Below are 19123 nucleotides of genomic sequence, written 5' to 3' on the forward strand. Positions count from 1 at the left end.
TGCATGCACATGTGAGCATGCACACCCACATTCACACACCCACAAATCATTTCTATGTGTCATATATTTTAACAGTCAAAAATCCAAACTAAAAAGTTAAGCATTTATCAAAGTACTTCTCCCAGAGCTAAATTGCTGCTTGGTAAGGAGCAATAGAATACCAACTGTGATATTAATTTGCGTTTTGAGGTCTTGCCACAAAATTATGCCTCTTAAATTGCACCACGTCCAAGCAGATTTAAACTGCCTAACTATATATAGGTTTTTCAGTTGAAATATCTTAAGTCTGCATGAAAGCTTTTCTATATTCTCAAATTATGAGGGCAATTTGCATTTTCTTCTTAGCATCATTGGGAGGGGGGTTGCTTGATTTTATTTAATTGAGCATTGGAGCAGTGGTGAAATTTGAACTGGGTTACTACCGGTTCGCTGGCTTCACATGCGCACCAAACACAAGGTGCACGTGCGCGCAGTGCATACCAAAAGCATTGGTGGGATTCAAATAATTTAACAACCAGTTCCCTGCCTTAATGACCAGCTGGGTAAGTGTGGCTTGGTGATCATGTGACCGTGTGGGCGTGGTCAACTCAACGTCACTCATGTCGATGAGCGCTTCGCCTTAGTTGTTACAATGTAATAAGGGTTAACCAGAGAGGCAGTTTGTATAAGCAGGGAAATAAAGATTAGGCTAGAAACAACACCAGAATGTTTCCTTCCTGCCTTCCTAACAGGATTAGCCCTGTAAAGGGGAAAAAACCAAAATAAGATTTCTTCCAACAGCTGGTTCTCCGAACTTCTTAGAAAGTTAGCAACTGGTTCTCCCGAATAGGTGTGAACTGGCTGAATCCCACCACTGACCAAAAGGAAGCATGGAGAGACTTCCGGTTTGGCACCGTAGGTGATGGCGGTGATCTTTACGATCACCAACCTCTGGATTATGTGGAATCGCTAGGACAGCTTAAATCTGCTGTCCAGCGGTTCGGAAAACCCCTTCTTCGGGAGAAGGAGAAGGTGGTGAGCTGAGGGCAGAGATTGAATTTCCCTAAAGCCCCTGAGAAAAAAGGGGTTTGAAGGGTTAAGTTCCCTCCAGTAACCCGAAGTGCTCCAGATCCGAGGATTCTTCTGCTTTGGCGGAACCAATCACCACGACCAAACGCCGAGATTTATTTTGGACAATAAAGGATTATACCGGACAGAACGAAAGTGGGAGAACTTTATGCAAGTAGCCAAGCCGATTCCCCGATACTTTGTAACAAGCTTGAAAACAGTAAAAAAATGGAGGCGAATTGTTAACAAGTTAACGAGTGGAAAGCGAAAGCGATACTTTCAGCGTTCCATCTGCAGTTGGTAATTTGCATGTTACTTGCTGCTTTTACTCTTTAACTCTTTGCTGCCTGCTGATAGAATCTAGGGGAGATTTTTAAATACTGCTTTAAAAGACTGTGTTTTTTAGAGGTTAAGAAGATTTAAAGTGAATATTAAGTTGGAAATAAATAAATATATAATTTTATAGAAGATGGCAGCCAAACAATTAAAGTCTACTGTAACAAAGAACTCTGGAACTTTATCAGCTGGTGCCTCCAGCTCATACAGCAGAGACTAGAACATTGAATTTAGAGGCGTTACAAGAGAACTTAAAAGGCTTTATAGAAGAAAAATTTAAAGTAATAACTGATGAGATGTCTGAAATGAAAGAGCAGATATCAGAAATTCAAGTGGGAAATAAAGAAGTTAAAGAAGAATTTGTAATGGCAGTACGAAGTTTGGCAACGAATGTGATTTTATTGGAGGAGGAGGTTGAAGAAATTAAGCAACATAATTTAAAATTAGAAAATAAAATGGATGAATTTCAAAGTAAAATGGAAAAACAGAGGATGAAATAGTTTTGATACAATATAGAAATATGGAATTTGCTCTTAGAATTCGAGGTTTGAAAGAAAATAAGGAAGAGAATTTAAGGGAAATTTTTTCTGAAGTATTTGCTGAGATATTAGCAGCTCGTCCAGCAGATGTGGCTTATCAAATTGATAAAATATATCGTGTGAATTCTTGGATAGCAAGGCAAAAAAAAGTTGCCAAGGGATGTTGTTATTTATTTTACAAACAGAACAGTGAGAAATCAGATTTTGCAAGCTTCATATAAGGGGGAGAAGATTCAGATTGCTGGTCAAGATATTTTGATATTAAAGGAAATTCCACCAAAAATGCTAAGGGCTAGGAAGGAATTTGCCTTCCTGGTGAATGAACTTAAAAAACATCAGATTGAATATAGATGGGATATTCCAACTGGTATAATAGTATATTATGCAGGGAAAGTATATCGTTTCAATAAGGTTGGAAAAGCAAGAGAATTTTATGTTGAGGTATTAAAGTTGGAAGTCTTCCCCATTGGAAGCTAGAAGAAGGAGGCTGAAGTGAAGGAAAGAGAAGTGAAGCAGGTACAAGAACAGATTGTGATGGAAGAAGATTTATTACAAGTGTTGGAAATACCTACGACGGGTTTAGATTCAAAAGAACAAAGGTTGACAAGAGCTGCTGCTAAACGCAAGGAACAAGAGATGAAGGCACAACAACAACTGGCAACTACTACAACGGAAACAGTGGGAGGAGCAAGGCCTAAAGTAAAATGTGATCTGCGGCTGGTGTTCCAAAAGTTTCCTATCTTGGAATGTTAATGGCCTGAACTCACCGTAGAAGAGAAGGAAAGTATTTCATTATTTGAAACAATTTAAAAATGACATTACCTGTTTACAAGAAACACATATTAGATCTTGCTAAATGTTGGAGATGCGATTGTGAAGATGCTACTTATTACCATATATGGTGGACTTGTAAAAAAGTTAAAGCATTTTGGATTAAAGTATGGTGGATCATGCAGAATATTTTGAAAAAGATTAAGTTTACTCCGCAGTTCTTTCTACTAGGAATAATTATGGACTACACAGCTATAGAGACTAAATTGATTTTGAACTTAATAACAGTCGCAAGACTTTTGATTGCTCAGTATTGGAAGAAAGAAGAATTACCTACAATCGAAGAATGGACACTCAAAGTATCAAATCTGGCAGAGATGACAAAATCTCCGCTTACTTGAAAGACTATACACTAGAAAAATATATTTTAGAATGGAAAATGTGGATTGATTATATTCAAAATAAGTTTCAGATAAAAAAATATTGAATAGCATATGAGTAAATTTAGGAAATATTTTGTATTAGATATATTTTTGAAGGAGAGGGGAATTGAGAGTGTGACTAAGTGTGGTGTGACTAGAGATTATAATTTAGGAATTATTTTGGATTATGATTGTTAGTTTTGATACCCTGCATTTTGTTCTGGGAAGTCGGGATGGGGGTGGGGGTAAGGGGAGGGAATTGAGAGTGTGACTAAGTGTGGTGTGACTAGAGATTATAATTTAGGAATTATTTTGGATTATGATTGTTAGTTTTGATACCCTGCATTTTGTTCTGGGAAGTCGGGATGGGGGTGGGGGTAAGGGGAGGGAACTGGGGGTTTGGTAGAGATGGAGTGATGGTTAATGTACAGGGATTATTGAAGAAATATAATTAATGTAGGATCGGGTCTGCATAGTTACCATTTTAGAACGGTGAGGAGGAGAAAAGAGAGAAGGAGGTAGGAAAGAGGAGAAGAGGAAGGAAGAGGGATAGTAGAGGGAGAAGGAAGGTGTAGGGTGGAGGGAGGAGCGGATGTAGATAAGAGAAGGAGAGGAAGGTTTGGAAAGTAAAAGAAGGTAGAAGAGGGAAGAGTGTTAAAAAGGGGGGGGGGTGACTGGGCAAGCCCGACTAATTGTATACAACTGTACATTGGATGAATTATTTGATATGATTGTAAAAATAAAACTTTTTATGAGAGACAAAAGGAAGCATGGAGTAAGTAGAACAGCGCATGAGTGGATTATCAGCTGTGGTGCACAATCTTTTTTTTTTTTTACTTTTAAAAACTTTTTTTACAACCTATTTGGCTGAATAGGTTGTAAAAATGCTTTTAAAAGTTAAAAAAAGAGGCTCTGACAATTGCACGCCTCAGCTGTGAGTGTCAGAGCCCTTTTTTAACCTTTTAAAAGAATTTTTAAAAAGAAGCGGCTAGTGGGCAACTGGGTGATTGGGTGGGCATGGGTGCAGGGGAGGGCAGGGATTTTCGCTACAGGTTCTCCAAACCACCCACTGCCATCGCTACCAGATTGGCCAATCCAGTCCAAACTGGGAGCATTTCACCCCTCCATTGAAGTCCTCCACTATAGTCACAATCTCTTTCTTACAAAGTTTTTGTAATATCAATGCATTGGTTTGTTTCCTTGTTGTCTCTTTAGAAAGATTTCCATGGAAACGAAGAATAGGTTAAATACTTAGGACAACATTTACAGCTTGTCTATATATATTACTAGCTGCAATGTGAAAATGCCCTACACATTTTCAGTGTTACCTTTTGCCAGCCCATCGCTGAAGCATTCTGAAGCGCGTTTTAGGTCTTTTGATTTGGAAATGGTGTGGTTGTGACTCCGGCCCCCAAGCCTGTTCTCATGGAGGAGGAGGATTTGGAGAGTGAGGGAGAGGAGCCGACAAGGCCTCCCTCTCCAGGTCCCTCCTTCCTGGCAACGCCTCAAGTGCCAGTGGAAGGCCAGGAAGAAGGCGTGTCTGAGCCTCCACAGATAGAGGACGAGGAGGATCAATCCTAGATAGACCCTAGGCACCGTCAGCAAGAGAGGCGTGCACAGCAGAGGAAGAGGTGTGGCAGGCCCAGAGAGTGCTGAGTCACTGAGCCACACCCCACAGGGGATAAAAACGGGTGGGGTTGCCATCTGGCCCTTGTGACAGACAAAAGCTACTAAGGGTGAACTGCATCGTGTGAGCTTCAGACAGTTTTTGGATTTAAGGCTTGGATTTTTGTGGGTAACTCTTGACTCTTCTGTAGACTTCTGGTTGCTCTGGCGACAGATTGTAACACGCTGATTCTTGATAAGAACTTGGCAGGCACTTGGGGAATCACTGCCAGAACTTTCCTCTGCCAAAGGGAACCAGGCCAACTTGTAAATAAATTGCTGGCAGACGTTCTTCGATATGTGTGTTTTCTTAGGTGAGGTGGAGGGGACAGAACAGGTGGGGTTCTTTTAAACAGAATAACAACATAACAGAAGTGGAAAGGACTGGGAGGTATTCTAGTCCAACCCCCCCCCACCTCCAAGCAGGAAAGTTTAGACCATTTCAGACAAATGGTTGTCCGATCTCTTCTTATAAACCTCCAATGTTGGAGCACCCACAACTTCTGGAGGCAAGTCATTCCACCGATTATTTTTTCTAACTGTGAAGAAATTTCTCCTTAGTTCTAGATTGATTCTCTCATTGATTAGTTTCCATTCATTGCTTGTCTTCCATTAGTTCTATCATTTTATTTTAGGTAGAAAATTTGAGGCCAATAAGGATGAGCACTGTCATGACCTTATCCTGAATAGTGATGTTCATCTCCAATTGTTTTGTTAGGTCTGCTGCAGAAACTCCCACTTCCATCTTTTAACTGAGTAATGGACCTCTTCTGAAAAATTGGTTTGGTTACAGAAGAAACTATAAGTTTATCTTTGATTATTTTAATAATAATTCTCCTTCTCCTTCTCCTTCTCCTTCTCCTTCTCCTTCTCCTCCTCCTCCTCCTCCTCCTCCTCCTCCTCCTCCTCCTCCTCCTCCTCCTCCTCCTCCTCCTCCTCCTCCTCCTCCTCCTCCTCCTCCTCCTCCTCCTCCTCCTCCACATATTCCCAAGGTGCAGGGTCTGCTTTTCAGATCATTGAACGCCACTTTGCACGGTCAGCAGCATCTCCAGGGTGCAGGCCCACAGCTTCCATATCTTTGTTGATGGTGTCTTGCCATCTCTGTTTTGGATGCCTGCAAGGTCGCCAGCCATTGACTTCTAGTTGGTAGGCAGTCTTGGCAATGGTGGAAGGTGCTGCTCTCTGGACATGTCCATACCAGCAGAGCCAGCCTTCTCTCATCTTCTCTGTAATTGGTTCCACACCAAAATACTGTTGAATGGTGTTATTTGTAATGTGGTAAAGAGGGGAGATGCCCGATATCCAACGGAGTATCCACATTTCTATGACATGGTGATAGCTTTTGGTCCCTGTTGTTGCTGTCCAGCATTCAGTGCAACAGGGTGGATGGTTGTCTTGTAGAATAGGATAGAATAGAATTTTTATTGGCCAAGTGTGATTGGACACACAAGGAATTTGTCTTGGTTCATAGGCTCTCAGTGCACATAAAAGAAAAGATACGTTCATCAAGGTATGACATTTACAACACAATTGATGATCAATATATCAATAGAAATCATAAGGATTGCCAGCAACAAGTTATAGTCATACAGTCATAAGTGGAAAGAGATTGGTGATGGGAACTATGAGAAGATTAATAGTAGTGCAGATTCAGTAAATAGTCTGACAGTGTTGAGCGAATTATTTGTTTAGCAGAGTGATGGCCTTCGGGAAAAAACTGTTCTTGTGTCTAGTTGTTCTGGTGTGCAGTGCTCTATAGCGTCGTTTTGAGGGTAGGAGTTGAAACAGTTGTATATCTTAGATTTAAGATGGGCTGGCATTCTTCTGTCACATCACACTTTGATTACTTTAATTGTTGTATTTTAAAGGGAATATTGAGCTGTAAGATCTACAAAGTACTTCCTGACTCACAATATGAACTGAAATACACAAGAATACGTCCCAACAGAGTATCTTCTGCATATATACCAAATATTCCAACAATATTCCCAACTTTAATCACACTTGTTTGACACCTGCATAGGAGTTGCAATAATCTGTTTCATTGGATGGCAATGTGTTTAATAGCTTGATAGGTCAATTCTTGATGAGTTGGAATTCTGTATGGTGATTGGTGACAGCTTTTGCTGGAAAATTGTTCCAGAATTAAATTTAGCTACAGAAAACAACAACCACTGTCCTTACAGTATTGTACATTAGAACTATATAGACAGAGAGAATAAGATAAACGTTTCTGGATAGCCATTAAAGGCCCGTTCTGATGACAGCATGATTCATGTTGACATGGCTTCCCAGCTCAAATAAAGGAGAAAAACATCACAAAGTTGCTATTTGGATGAGTCAATATTAAGCTTCCAATATGACAACTGACTGGAAGCCAAAATCTAGTCAAATGTATACATTGGTGTTGACTGCCCATTAGTAGACATTCTTATCTTTGGATGTTTGGCAAATGAAGGGAGACAACAAAAGTTTTTAAAGATTTGCTAAAATTGCTGTCTAGTCTCTTTCCTCTTCAATAAGAAAAAGACTGTCTCAACCTTCTGCTACTATCTGTTAAGCCTTCCATTGATTGGCCATCTCAAGTATCATTGCATTCTTAGTAAGATAAGAAGCAGTCTTGGTAAGATATGCAGTGGGGGAAGAGATCCAGAGTCTATGAAAATGCTATCTCCAAAAGAATCTTGTACATGCAGATCTATTTGGGAGTAGCCTGTTACTGGAACTTCAAGGGAATGCACCTTACTGGTCATTATGGCCATGCCTGCTTGTCTGGGACCTTGCCAACTGCTAGAACTTGGATTTGAATTCAGACTGGAAATTATTACTATGAGCTTGACTAATGGATTTGCCCACGATTCACTGCATAACATTAGGCAGAAGAAGTCAGCAACAAGATTATTAAAAGCTGTGCTACACGTTACATTTAAGTCATCACTTGGCCTCAGAAGTCAGGAAGAGAAGAACGGAGAAATGAAAGTGTCATTCCAACCAACCTTCATTTCCTTCCCTCTCTGTTTTTCTATGAGGGGAAAAAATGGGGTGTACGTAGGATATAAAATCTATTTTTAGTTACCATGTAAAGATAAAGGTAAAATTTTCTGTGGTCCACTCATATCCAATTCTAGGAGATGGTGCTGCACTCCGTTTCTTAGCTGATGGAGCCACAATTGTCTGAAGATACTTCAGTGGTCAGGTGGCCAGCATGGCTATACACCGAATGGAATACTATTACCTTCCCACCAAAGTGATACCCAGGGGTGGGATTCAGCCAGTTCGCACCACTTCGGGAGAACCAGTTGTTAACTTTCTGAGCAGTTTGATGAACTGGTTATTGGAAGAAATCATTAGGGCAGAGAACCGGTTGTTAAATTATTTGAATCCCACCACTGGTGATACCTATTTATCTACTCACATTTGCATGCTTTGAAACTGTTCAGTAGGCAAGAGCTGGGACAAGTAATGGGGGTATTGTGTGGCTTTCGGGTCTTCAACCTGGACTATGAGCTGACAAGCTTAGCATCTTTAACCACTGAGCCATCATGCCTCCAGTTACCATATAAAATAATTGATAGTCTATATAGGTCTCAACATGCCTATTCTTTATTTAGAATCTAACCTATTTTTTTCTCTCTCTCTCTACAGAATGCAACAGGTCCTATCTGAGCTGGTCACGATTTATATTACGGCTGTTGTAAGCTGTCACAATATACAGTAAATGTGAAGCCTGTAATAAGGTCATGTGGATTTGTCTGAAAATGCAGTCTCTCAGGCATTGATGGAGCAAAAAGCAACCACTTTCATCTGTCTTTATGGTGAACTGGAAGAATATTTTAATAGTTCCACTAAGTATGTGAAGTTTACTCAATTTAAGATGAGTCACTGATGTGCAGGACTTAAATATTTTACTAACCAGTTCTATAAACCAGATTTATAGACGAGAAATCACATTTTTCATAATCTTTTCCAAACTGTATATGTATGTATGTATGTATGTATATATGTATGTGTATATATATATTTATATATATATTCATCTCATCTCATCATCTCCGTTTCAAAGACTGAAGATGTCTCTGTGGTCATGTGGCCAGCATGACTAAACACCAAAGGCGCACAGAATGCTCTTACCTTCCCACCAATGTGGGATTTGATATAATGCATTTTTTACGTGCTTTCGAACTGCTAGGTTGGCAGAAGCTGGGACAAATAACGAGAGTTCACCCTGTTACGCGGAACTAGGGATTCGAACTGCTGAACTGCCGACCTTTTGATCGACAAGCTCAGCATCTTAGCCACTGAGTCACGTGTCTGTCTGTGTGTGTGTGTGTGTGTGTGTGTGTGTGTGTGTGTGTGTGTGTGTGTGTGTGAAAGGAAAAGCTTCAGTCTGGTTGCTTTTTCCATTGCAGTGAAAATACTTCAGAACTCATAGGTTTTCCATTCGTAAGGCTATTTTTTAACAGATGTCTCTGTTCTTGGATCATAGCTAAACTTTTTAACAATTTTTTTCTTCAAGCAAAATGTTTGGCTTCTTCCACTCCTTTTGTCCATCTATCTTAGATGGTGAATGTTCACATTAAGGCAAATATTCTTTCCTTTCTTTCCTTTCATCTGATAACTCCGATTTCTCCCTTTCTTAAGCCACCTGGTATGGGTGTTCTGCAGAGAGAAGAAGGAGAGTAAATGCCATTATGTGTTTCACAACATCAACATGCAACTATATCTAGAATTATACATTTTGGGTCAGTTTCTATAGACCGTATTTTCCATGGACTTCACCTAAAGTCAGACCAACTATACCAGCGGCTCTGTAAAATAAAACTTCAATCATACTTTATTGCTGATTGCTGGCTCAGACTTCATTACAAATTTTCTATGGAAAAAGAGCAAGCACATTTTTTGAAAGAGGGTTTTGTTTTGTTTTTTAAAGAAAAAAAATCTTTCATACTAGTGACCAGAAAATGAAGAGAATGAATTTGATTTCAATTTTTTTTAAAAAAAAGAGTTCTTCCACAATATAGCACCAAAGATGAGCTCTTCCACAATATAGCACAAAAGATCCAAATAGACTTTAGAATACAGATACAATCTTTGTAGAGAACATGTTAGGCTCCATTGATTGCTGGAAAATGTGGAAATAGAATACACTAGACCTGTATTCCATTTCAGCAGACGGGTGTAGGAGTAACATTGAAAATAAATAAAACACATGCTTCTAAGACTGTAAGGAGTCTTCTACATGATGCCTGCTATTGTAATTCCAACAATATTGAGTAATCTACTCAGGGGTGGGCTTCAGCTCCTTTAGCTGCCCTGTTGCTCAATGGGTGTGGCCATGGTGGGTGTGGCCTAGTCGGTTGCCTGCACCATGATTTGGGGGGGGGGCTTTTTCACCATCCCCAGGCTCTGGAGGCTTTCCTCGAGTTTCCAGGAAGGCAAAAGCTGCTTTCCCCAGAGTCTGGAGGCCCTCCAGAGGTTGGAAACAGGCCCGTTTCTAAACTTCTGGGAGGCCCATTTTTTGCCCTCCCCAGGCTCTGGAGGCTTTTCTTGAGCTTCCAGGAGGGCGATAACTGCTTCCCCTGGGGTCCGGAGGCCTACCAGAAACAGGCCCATTTCTAGACTTCCTGAACCTCCAGTAGGCCCATTTTTTGCCCGCCCCCCTGACCCTCTGTGTGGCTCCTGCACTTACCTGGAATGATGAAAGGTCTGCATGGAGACTACTGGGAGGGGCAGGCTGATGGCCAGCCAGGGGTGGCATTTGGGGGTTCACCAAACCTGGCAATCCTTGGCTAGAGGATTGCCCAAACCCTGCCGAACCCCCAGGATCCCACCCCCGAATCAACTTCATGCTTTCCTTCCAGAGGAAGAAAATATTCTGCTTATGTTAGCAGAATCAGATAATGTCAAATATTGATTGCCAATGCATTTTCATCCAGCTGAACGAAGTATCATTTTTTGTGAGGAAAAAAAAACACCATTCAGTTGGCTAAAGAAACTCATCCTGTCTAAAATAAATGAAGAAAAACATCACAAACCAGCTTACTCTGCTCTGGATGTTGGTTAATAATAAGATATTGAATAGTCACGTTCACTATACAAGAACCTTTTAATGTAATATATCCTATTTCATTGCATCAACAGATTGATATCTCCGTGGGGAAAAAACCCACATAGGAATGATTTTAGTATCAAGAAATGCTAAGTTTTGATCTGTATAGAGCTGTATCTCATTTGAAGTCAAGTGATATTTAATGCTCTCATGAAATGTGAGACAATTGTAAAACTGAGTCTGAATACTGAGGGAAAACATATTTTTCTCTTCTTCCAGGAAACTAATCCTGCAACAGTAATTACCTTAATCTTTAGATATTTCTTTCATTTTGAGCCCAATAGATGACCTTTGAGAAAAGTTATTTTACTGCAAAGGGAGCAAACCCTGAATGTGAAAAGAAAAAAAAAGTTGGAAAAAAGTAATTTTTAAAGCATGTCACTTAATTATCACCAGTTGCTAGGAAGTTATATTCAAATAACCTATTGTTTTAGAATGAATGTAGAACATAGAATAATAGACTTGAAATAATAGACCTGGAAGTCTTCTAGTCCAATCCCAACCTCGAACAGGAGACTTTATAACATTTCAGTCAAATTGTTATCCAATCTCTTTGAAAGTCTCTGATGATGGAGCACCCAAAACTTCTGAAGACACACTCTTCCATTGGTTGATTGTACTCACTGTTTTGAAATTTCTCCTTAGTTCTAGGTTACTTCTTTCCTTAGTTAGTTACCATCCATTGTTTCTCATCTTGCCTTTTGGTGCATTGGAAAATAGTTTGTTGAAGCCCCAGTGGAACTAAATCCTTTGTAGAGAAGTATTGAGAGTTTTACATCATTAGACATAAGTGGTGCAACCTGCACACCAGTGGTGGGATTCAAAGTTTTTTACTACCGGATCTGTGGGCGTAGTTTGGTGGGCATGGTGTAGCTTGCTGGGCATGGTAGGGGAAGGATGCAATGAAATAGGATATATTACATTAAAAGGCTCTTGTATAGTGAATGTGACTATTCAATATCTTATTATTAACCAACATCCAGAGCAGAGTAAAGACTTTACTTGACTCAAGGGTGGAATGCCAAAAGCAGGTCCTTTATATAGGCTGTGGGGTGTGGTTCCATGACTCAGCATTTATCCAGGGCTGCCCCACCCCTCCTTCTGCTGGCGTCGCCTCTCAGATCTCCAGAAGTGAGGGTCCTCCCACCCTGAATTGTCTTCAGCTGGATCTGCTGTCACTAATTCCAGCACCTGGCTGGCTTCCTCTGATGGCTGAGCCAAAGGAACACATGCAGTAGGAATGAGGTTTATCAGGCTTGTCCGTTCACTCCTGGCATCCTCTCCGGGCATGGGGCCAGGGCCGGGGGCTGGAGGCATGACAGGCCATTCATCTTCATTATCAGACTCGGAGTCTGATAACAGGCCTGGTTGGAGATGGGAGGGGCCCGGCTGAGGAGAGGAGGGAGGATGAGTCACAACATGTATCAATATAATCTATTCTTTCAAAGAGATTTTTTTCTTTAAATCTATTTAAACAAAAGAAAGGATGTCATATTTAATGACTGAGAATATCTTTCTGATGAACTGATGCTTTAAAGATATACATACTCACCTTTGTAATTAAAGTAAAGGAACACAGCACATTTTAATTGGTTTACTTCATCAACTAAGGCACCATTGCTGATGTCATTGTTTCTAGTAACAATACAACTGAATCCTTAATCCTTCCTTCTGTTTCTAATTCAAAATGCTACATATAATGCATTTTTTTCATTGTAGCCATCCTGCCTCTGGTCTATTACAATCTAGTCCTTTTTACACAATGTTCAGGAAGTTGTGTTAGTTAACATACTGCTCTCTTACTCTGTTTTGCTTCCCTTAACACCTAACAAGCACATATGCTAATAAATTACACATTTTATATCTAACTCACGAAGATATAAATATTATGTATTTGCATCTGAAACGCTCTATTAAGAGATTAACCCATCAATTTGAGCAAACCCAGTAATTATTTCTAATTTATCTTTTTTTAAAAAAAATATTGTGAAATTGACGTACAGATTTTGCAATAAAAATGTAAGGTTCCCCATTGATCTTCCAATCAAATAGATGAATTTAGAATCTGCATTCTCTGTTTAAATAGAACCAACGTTATGTTTGATGATGATGATAGTGTTGATGATGATATTATGGTTGGTCAGAGAGTCAACCAGATGTTAGGACTGGATTTGGCATCTTTATCCATCCATCAAGTCCTTCCCAAGGATCTAGGATAGGCAAGTGCTGTTTGATAGCATTAAAGGTATCATCAAAGGATATAAGCTGTTTCAAGTAAAGCTGCCTTTGCAATTGGTTGATGGTGATTTTATCAATGCTGATGGTATTCAAGAGGTGATCCAGATGCTTGGAAACACCATCACTTGCATCTATTATTACTGTCTTTGCTTTCTTGCCACAGTAGTTGTCGGGGTTCCAAGTAACACCACCAATGAAATCAAATTCCGAGGCTTGAAGTTCCTCCAAGCTAACTTTTATTAGAGATGTCATATTGGCACCTGAGAGCTTCCAGGTTTTCCACACCCAAAAGAAAGTTCAAGACCTTGCCCCTTTCCCACATGTCCACCACATATCCAATCAGAAGATCCATCTGGAACAGAAGATACCGCCTCATTCCTCTCAGCACAGCTTCAGGGCACAATGGCCTTGACTTTCTATAAAGAATTGTATTATGACTACATATCTTCTTCCCTCTATGAAATCCCCCCTCCCAATTTCCCACAGTAAAATTTGTGGCAGGCCTGAAGCCCGAAGGCACAAAGGTCGAAAGATGGCTTCCAGGTCTGACAGGAGTTCTACTTTATATATTGGGTTATATGTACTACAAATTTGATGACTTCCCCTTCTTATCCCTTTATCCAAGCTATTTATGAAGATATTGAAGAGCACTCTCTCCAAGATAGAACCTTGAGAAATCCCATTGCATGCTTCTCTCTGTGTAAATGCAATTCCATTGAGAACCACACCTTGAATATGGTTGGTCAGCCAACAGCAAATCTAGCTGGTGGTGAGACTGTCTATCCCACATTATTCTATCTTATTAAGAAGTAAGTGGTGGTCTATTTTATCAAATGTCTTACTGAAATCTAAGTACACTATATCAACAGTATTTCCATGATCCACTAATTCAGTCATTTTTTCGAAGATGACAATAAGGTTTGTTTAGCACAACGTTCTTTTAACAACTCATGCTGACTTCTAGTGATGAACTTATTCATTTCTAGATGTTCATAAATCCTCTACTTGATGATCTTTTCCAGGATTTTCCCAAGTATTGATGTTGGGCTGTTTGGTCTATAGTTTACCTGGATCCACTCTCCTCTTTCTTTCTTTCTTTCTTTCTTTCTTTCTTTCTTTCTTTCTTTCTTTCTTTCTTTCTTTCTTTCTTTCTTTCTTTCTTTCTTTCTTTCTTCTGTTTTCCAATCCTTTGGCAGTCCCCCTTTGCTCTAGGACAGGGGTGTCAAACTCAAAGAGGTTATTATATATTTAGAATCTAAACTTGTCCCAATCCCTTTGAATAACGCATGGAATATATATTTCCAATATACTCTACTCTCATTGCTGTCAAAATCCAATCTAGCAACCACTTATGTGGTTAAGTAGAAATTTCCCTTTTTCTCTTCATCCCTCAGCTACATTTTTGTTGCTATGTGGTGCTATTGTTACACTTTCCCAGGATAATTCTACAAATGTGGAGGATGTCCTTGTCACTCTTCTCATTTGGCTGGGCTAATGAGGTTGAGCCACCTCTATTTCAGTACTTATTTTAAAGGGTTGATTAAACTTGCCTATTCTTGATTCCATTGGGGGCTGTTGATGCTCATTATCTTTTCTTGTTAATCAACTCAAAGTTTCTGAATACATCTCATTATGGGAAGGTTGAATAAAAGGAGAGTTTGAAGTATTTTTTACTGGGAAAGGACAAAAGCTACATGCATGTTTCAATAATGTCAAAATAATCACTAATGCTTCCAGGCTGAAAAGGATAGAATGAAAATACTGTCTATTAAGTCATTAATTACACAGAAGATAGCAAATTGCTCCATTTTTGATCAGAGTGTTATGTAATTGACTTTCCCCAATATTATCTTTGTCGATTCGAAAGTAATGATTGCAATGACATGTAAACCATTTTGCAAACTAGTCATTGAAACTGAAATTTGCACGCAACTATATAGCTTGTCTTGAAAGATAACGCAGATGGTGCCTTCACTTTAAAATCTTCTTCCCATCTGGGCTTGGTATGTATGCAAATCAATGAACTAATTTCAGATAAGAGGATTCCATTCAAGTGCAAAATTTCAACTAGCCTAGCTTTAGACAAAATAGAAATTTTTATGAGTGCATTTTCCTAGACAATTGCACTTTCATTAAAACAGTTTGAATCCAAAGCCTATGAATTCCATTTACCAGATGGAATGCCACTGTTTGAAAATTATTGCATTAAGGGAACATTTTGTCCTAGATGAAATTTCAATAGAACAGATTTAACAGGAACTCTTTTCTTTCTTCTTTTTTGTCTGGATAAAATCCACTTGTCTGAGAATGCAAGATTGCTTGTATATATATCATATTTCTCTGTTGTTCATAATTTACATTTGTATAAATACACACTGTGTGAATGTGTATGTATATACATACAAACAAAGAACAGGAGGTAAGACGCTGTTTATGTATTTATATACTGCCAGATGGAACTGCTTTATAGTGGCTTGCATTACAAATAAAAAAACAGGAGGGGAGGGGAATCCAATTCAAACATTAAAATGGATAAAAAAGCAATAATAATTATAGGATAATAAAACAATAGCAATGATAATTCTGGTCTAACTGCCAGCAACCTTAACTTGAAGATCCCTCTGACAGAATTCTGTTTGGTCATCATATGTAGAACAAGGATGTCAGACTGGCAGCCCATACCCAGGCCATACCCACCCCAGCTACACAAAGGGGGAAACATCACAAAACATCATGTGATGGCACCCGTTTGACACCTGTGATGTAGAAGGATGCTTGACTTCTCTTTTGCTTCAGATACCTGATCTCAAAATGGGGAAACATTTTTAGCTTGCATCGGTCCCCTCCCTGCTCCTGTCAAGCTAGAGCGCTGAAGTGTTTCCATCTGCCTTGAATAAGCAATAGCTTAGACTTATATACCAATTCACAGTGCTTTACAGCCCTCTCTAAGCGGTTTACAGAGTCAGCCTATTGCCCCCAACAATTTGGGTCCTCATTTTACTGGCCTTGAAAGGATGGAAGGCTGAGTCAATCTTGAGTCTGGTGAGATTTGAACTGCCAAATTGCAGGCAGCCAGCAGGCAGAAGAAGTAACCTGCGGTACTGCACTCTAACCACTTCGCCACCGTGGCTTATCATAAAGAGCCATACTAGTTGTCTGAAAGATGATGATGGAGTCACTTTTTCTGGAAAGGTCTTTCCTATACCCAGTCACCCTGGATAACTAGCTCTAGCTTCCACTTTCCCATTTTAAAGAAGATTGTCACAAAACTGTTGAAGCTTCAGTTGCAGTGTTGGGTTGCCTTTAAGGAATAAACAGAAGCTTAAATTGGTGTAAAATCAGGGGTGAAATGCCCCCAGATCGGACGGGATCACGTGATCCGGTAGTGATGGCAGCTGCTGGTTCGGAGGACCGGTAGCAAAAATCCCTGGCCCCGGCCCCCTGCCTCTGCTGAGCCGCACCATCTGCAGAGGTGTTTTTTTTTACTTTTAAAAGCCGGTTTTGCTTCAGCCGAAACAGGTCTTTAAAAGTAAAAAAAAAGCCTTTGAGGATCCCGCCCCTCAGCTGAGACCAGCAGAGACTTTAAGATTAAAAAAAAATAATTAAAGTTTCCTCTGCCGATCTCACCTGAGTTCCTCATCAGCAGAACCTTACTTGTACTCTTACTTGTAGAAAACATGTTTTCTACAAGTAAGAGTAGAAATTCTAAGGCACTTACCTGATTACTGATGAACGCATGGCTCTCTTTCCAGCCCGAAAGCAGTTTCAATTTCAGCCAGACAGAATCAATCACTCAGCTAATCCATTTCCTCGGTAATCAACTGGTTGGCTTTGCTGGCTGAGGAACTCTGGGATTTGAAATCCACAATAAAATAAAATAAAATAAAATAATAAAATAAAATATTTGTGCAGCTTTCTGAGATTTGATGTGTTTCTGTAGTGTTTCACTCTAACTACACAAACACACAAAATCTCAGAAAGCTGTATGTGGCATATTGTGTGTGTGTGTGTGTTAGTTGTGTGTGTGTAAAGTGTGAAAGTTGGTTTTTGAGCTTTTTGTGGCTGTGTGAAGTGTGAAGTGCAGCTGCTTTTACATTGTGTGTGAGTCAGTTGTGTTGTGTGTGTGTAAAGTGTGAAAGTTGGTTTTTGGTACCTCTTATTGTTTTTTTATACTTTGTTTATTATTTTTATTATTTATTGTTATTGGCCACGCCCACCAAGCCATCTGACCACCAAGCCACGCCCACCAATTAAGCCACGCCCACAGAACCTGTAGGGAAAATTTTTAGATTTCACCCCTCTGTAAAATGCTGTAGTCTATGTGCTGGCAAGTGAGATTTCATACAGCTACATTATGTCAGTGTTGTGGGGGCTGCACTGGCTGCCGAGTGGATTCCAGATAGAATTCCAAGTTTACTTTTAAAAGCCGGTTTTGCTTCAGCCGAAACAGGCCTTTAAAAGTAAAAAAAAAGCCTTTGAGGATCCCGCCCCTCAGCTGAGACCAGCAGAGACTTTAAGATTAAAAAAAAATAATTAAAGTTTCCTCTGCCGATCTCACCTGAGTTCCTCATCAGCAGAACCTTACTTGTACTCTTACTTGTAGAAAACATGTTTTCTACAAGTAAGAGTAGAAATTCTAAGGCACTTACCTGATTACTGATGAACGCATGGCTCTCTTTCCAGCCCGAAAGCAGTTTCAATTTCAGCCAGACAGAATCAATCACTCAGCTAACCCATTTCCTCGGTGATCAACTGGTTGGCTTTGCTGGCTGAGGAACTCTGGGATTTGAAATCCACAATAAAATAAAATAAAATAAAATAATAAAATAAAATATTTGTGCAGCTTTCTGAGATTTGATGTGTTTCTGTAGTGTTTCACTCTAACTACACAAACACACAAAATCTCAGAAAGCTGTATGTGGCATATTGTGTGTGTGTGTGTGTGTTAGTTGTGTGTGTGTAAAGTGTGAAAGTTGGTTTTTGAGCTTTTTGTGGCTGTGTGAAGTGTGAAGTGCAGCTGCTTTTACATTGTGTGTGAGTCAGTTGTGTTGTGTTGTGTGTGTGTAAAGTGTGAAAGTTGGTTTTTGGTACCTCTTATTGTTTTTTTATACTTTGTTTATTATTTTTATTATTTATTGTTATTGGCCACGCCCACCAAGCCATCTGACCACCAAGCCACGCCCACCAATTAAGCCATGCCCACAGAACCTGTAGGGAAAATTTTTAGATTTCACCCCTCTGTAAAATGCTGTAGTCTATGTGCTGGCAAGTGAGATTTCATACAGCTACATTATGTCAGTGTTGTGGGGGCTGCACTGGCTACCGAGTGGATTCCAGATAGAATTCCAAGTTTACTTTAAACTCTACATAACTTGCCTCCTAGGTATCTTCAGAGATACCCTTCTGTAGAATCATCGTATCCTACATGCTCAGCCTGGGAGTGGCAGAGGAGTGGTAGAACTGAGGGTGGAGTTAAAACAGGAATCAGTGTAGAGTATCTATATTTCCACAAATAGCCTAGGTTCAACCCCTCTAGAATTCCATGAACTATGATCAAGTGCCAAAATAGTTATAAGAATTAGATGACTAGATTCCTATGCATAAGCATAAGCATAAGCATAAGCAATACACCAGTTTAATTGGAACTTAATGTGTAGCTCTGATCTTTTATGTCTGACCCCTACAGAACAATTCTTGGCATTAGTCACATAAATTAGATTTTAAAAATGATAGCTAACTGACAATACTTTTCTTCCAGCTTGTATAAGAAATTTCCCCAAGAGATTTGATTGGTATTCTGGAAGCATTTCAAAAGACTATGTACACGAGGAATGATGAATAAAGACCAAGATGTCCAGGAAAGGGAGGAGTCAACAGAGGAAATGGAGGAAGAAGAAGACAAAGAGGAGACAACAATGAAAATAACAGTGACTGATGAATTAAATCAGGGGGGAAATATATTAAGAGAGTTGGAAGATACTTTTGAAAGGGAGATA

The sequence above is a fragment of the Ahaetulla prasina genome, chromosome 5 (genome assembly GCF_028640845.1).
Source record: "Ahaetulla prasina isolate Xishuangbanna chromosome 5, ASM2864084v1, whole genome shotgun sequence".
NCBI classification, from domain to species: Eukaryota; Metazoa; Chordata; class Lepidosauria; order Squamata; family Colubridae; genus Ahaetulla; species Ahaetulla prasina.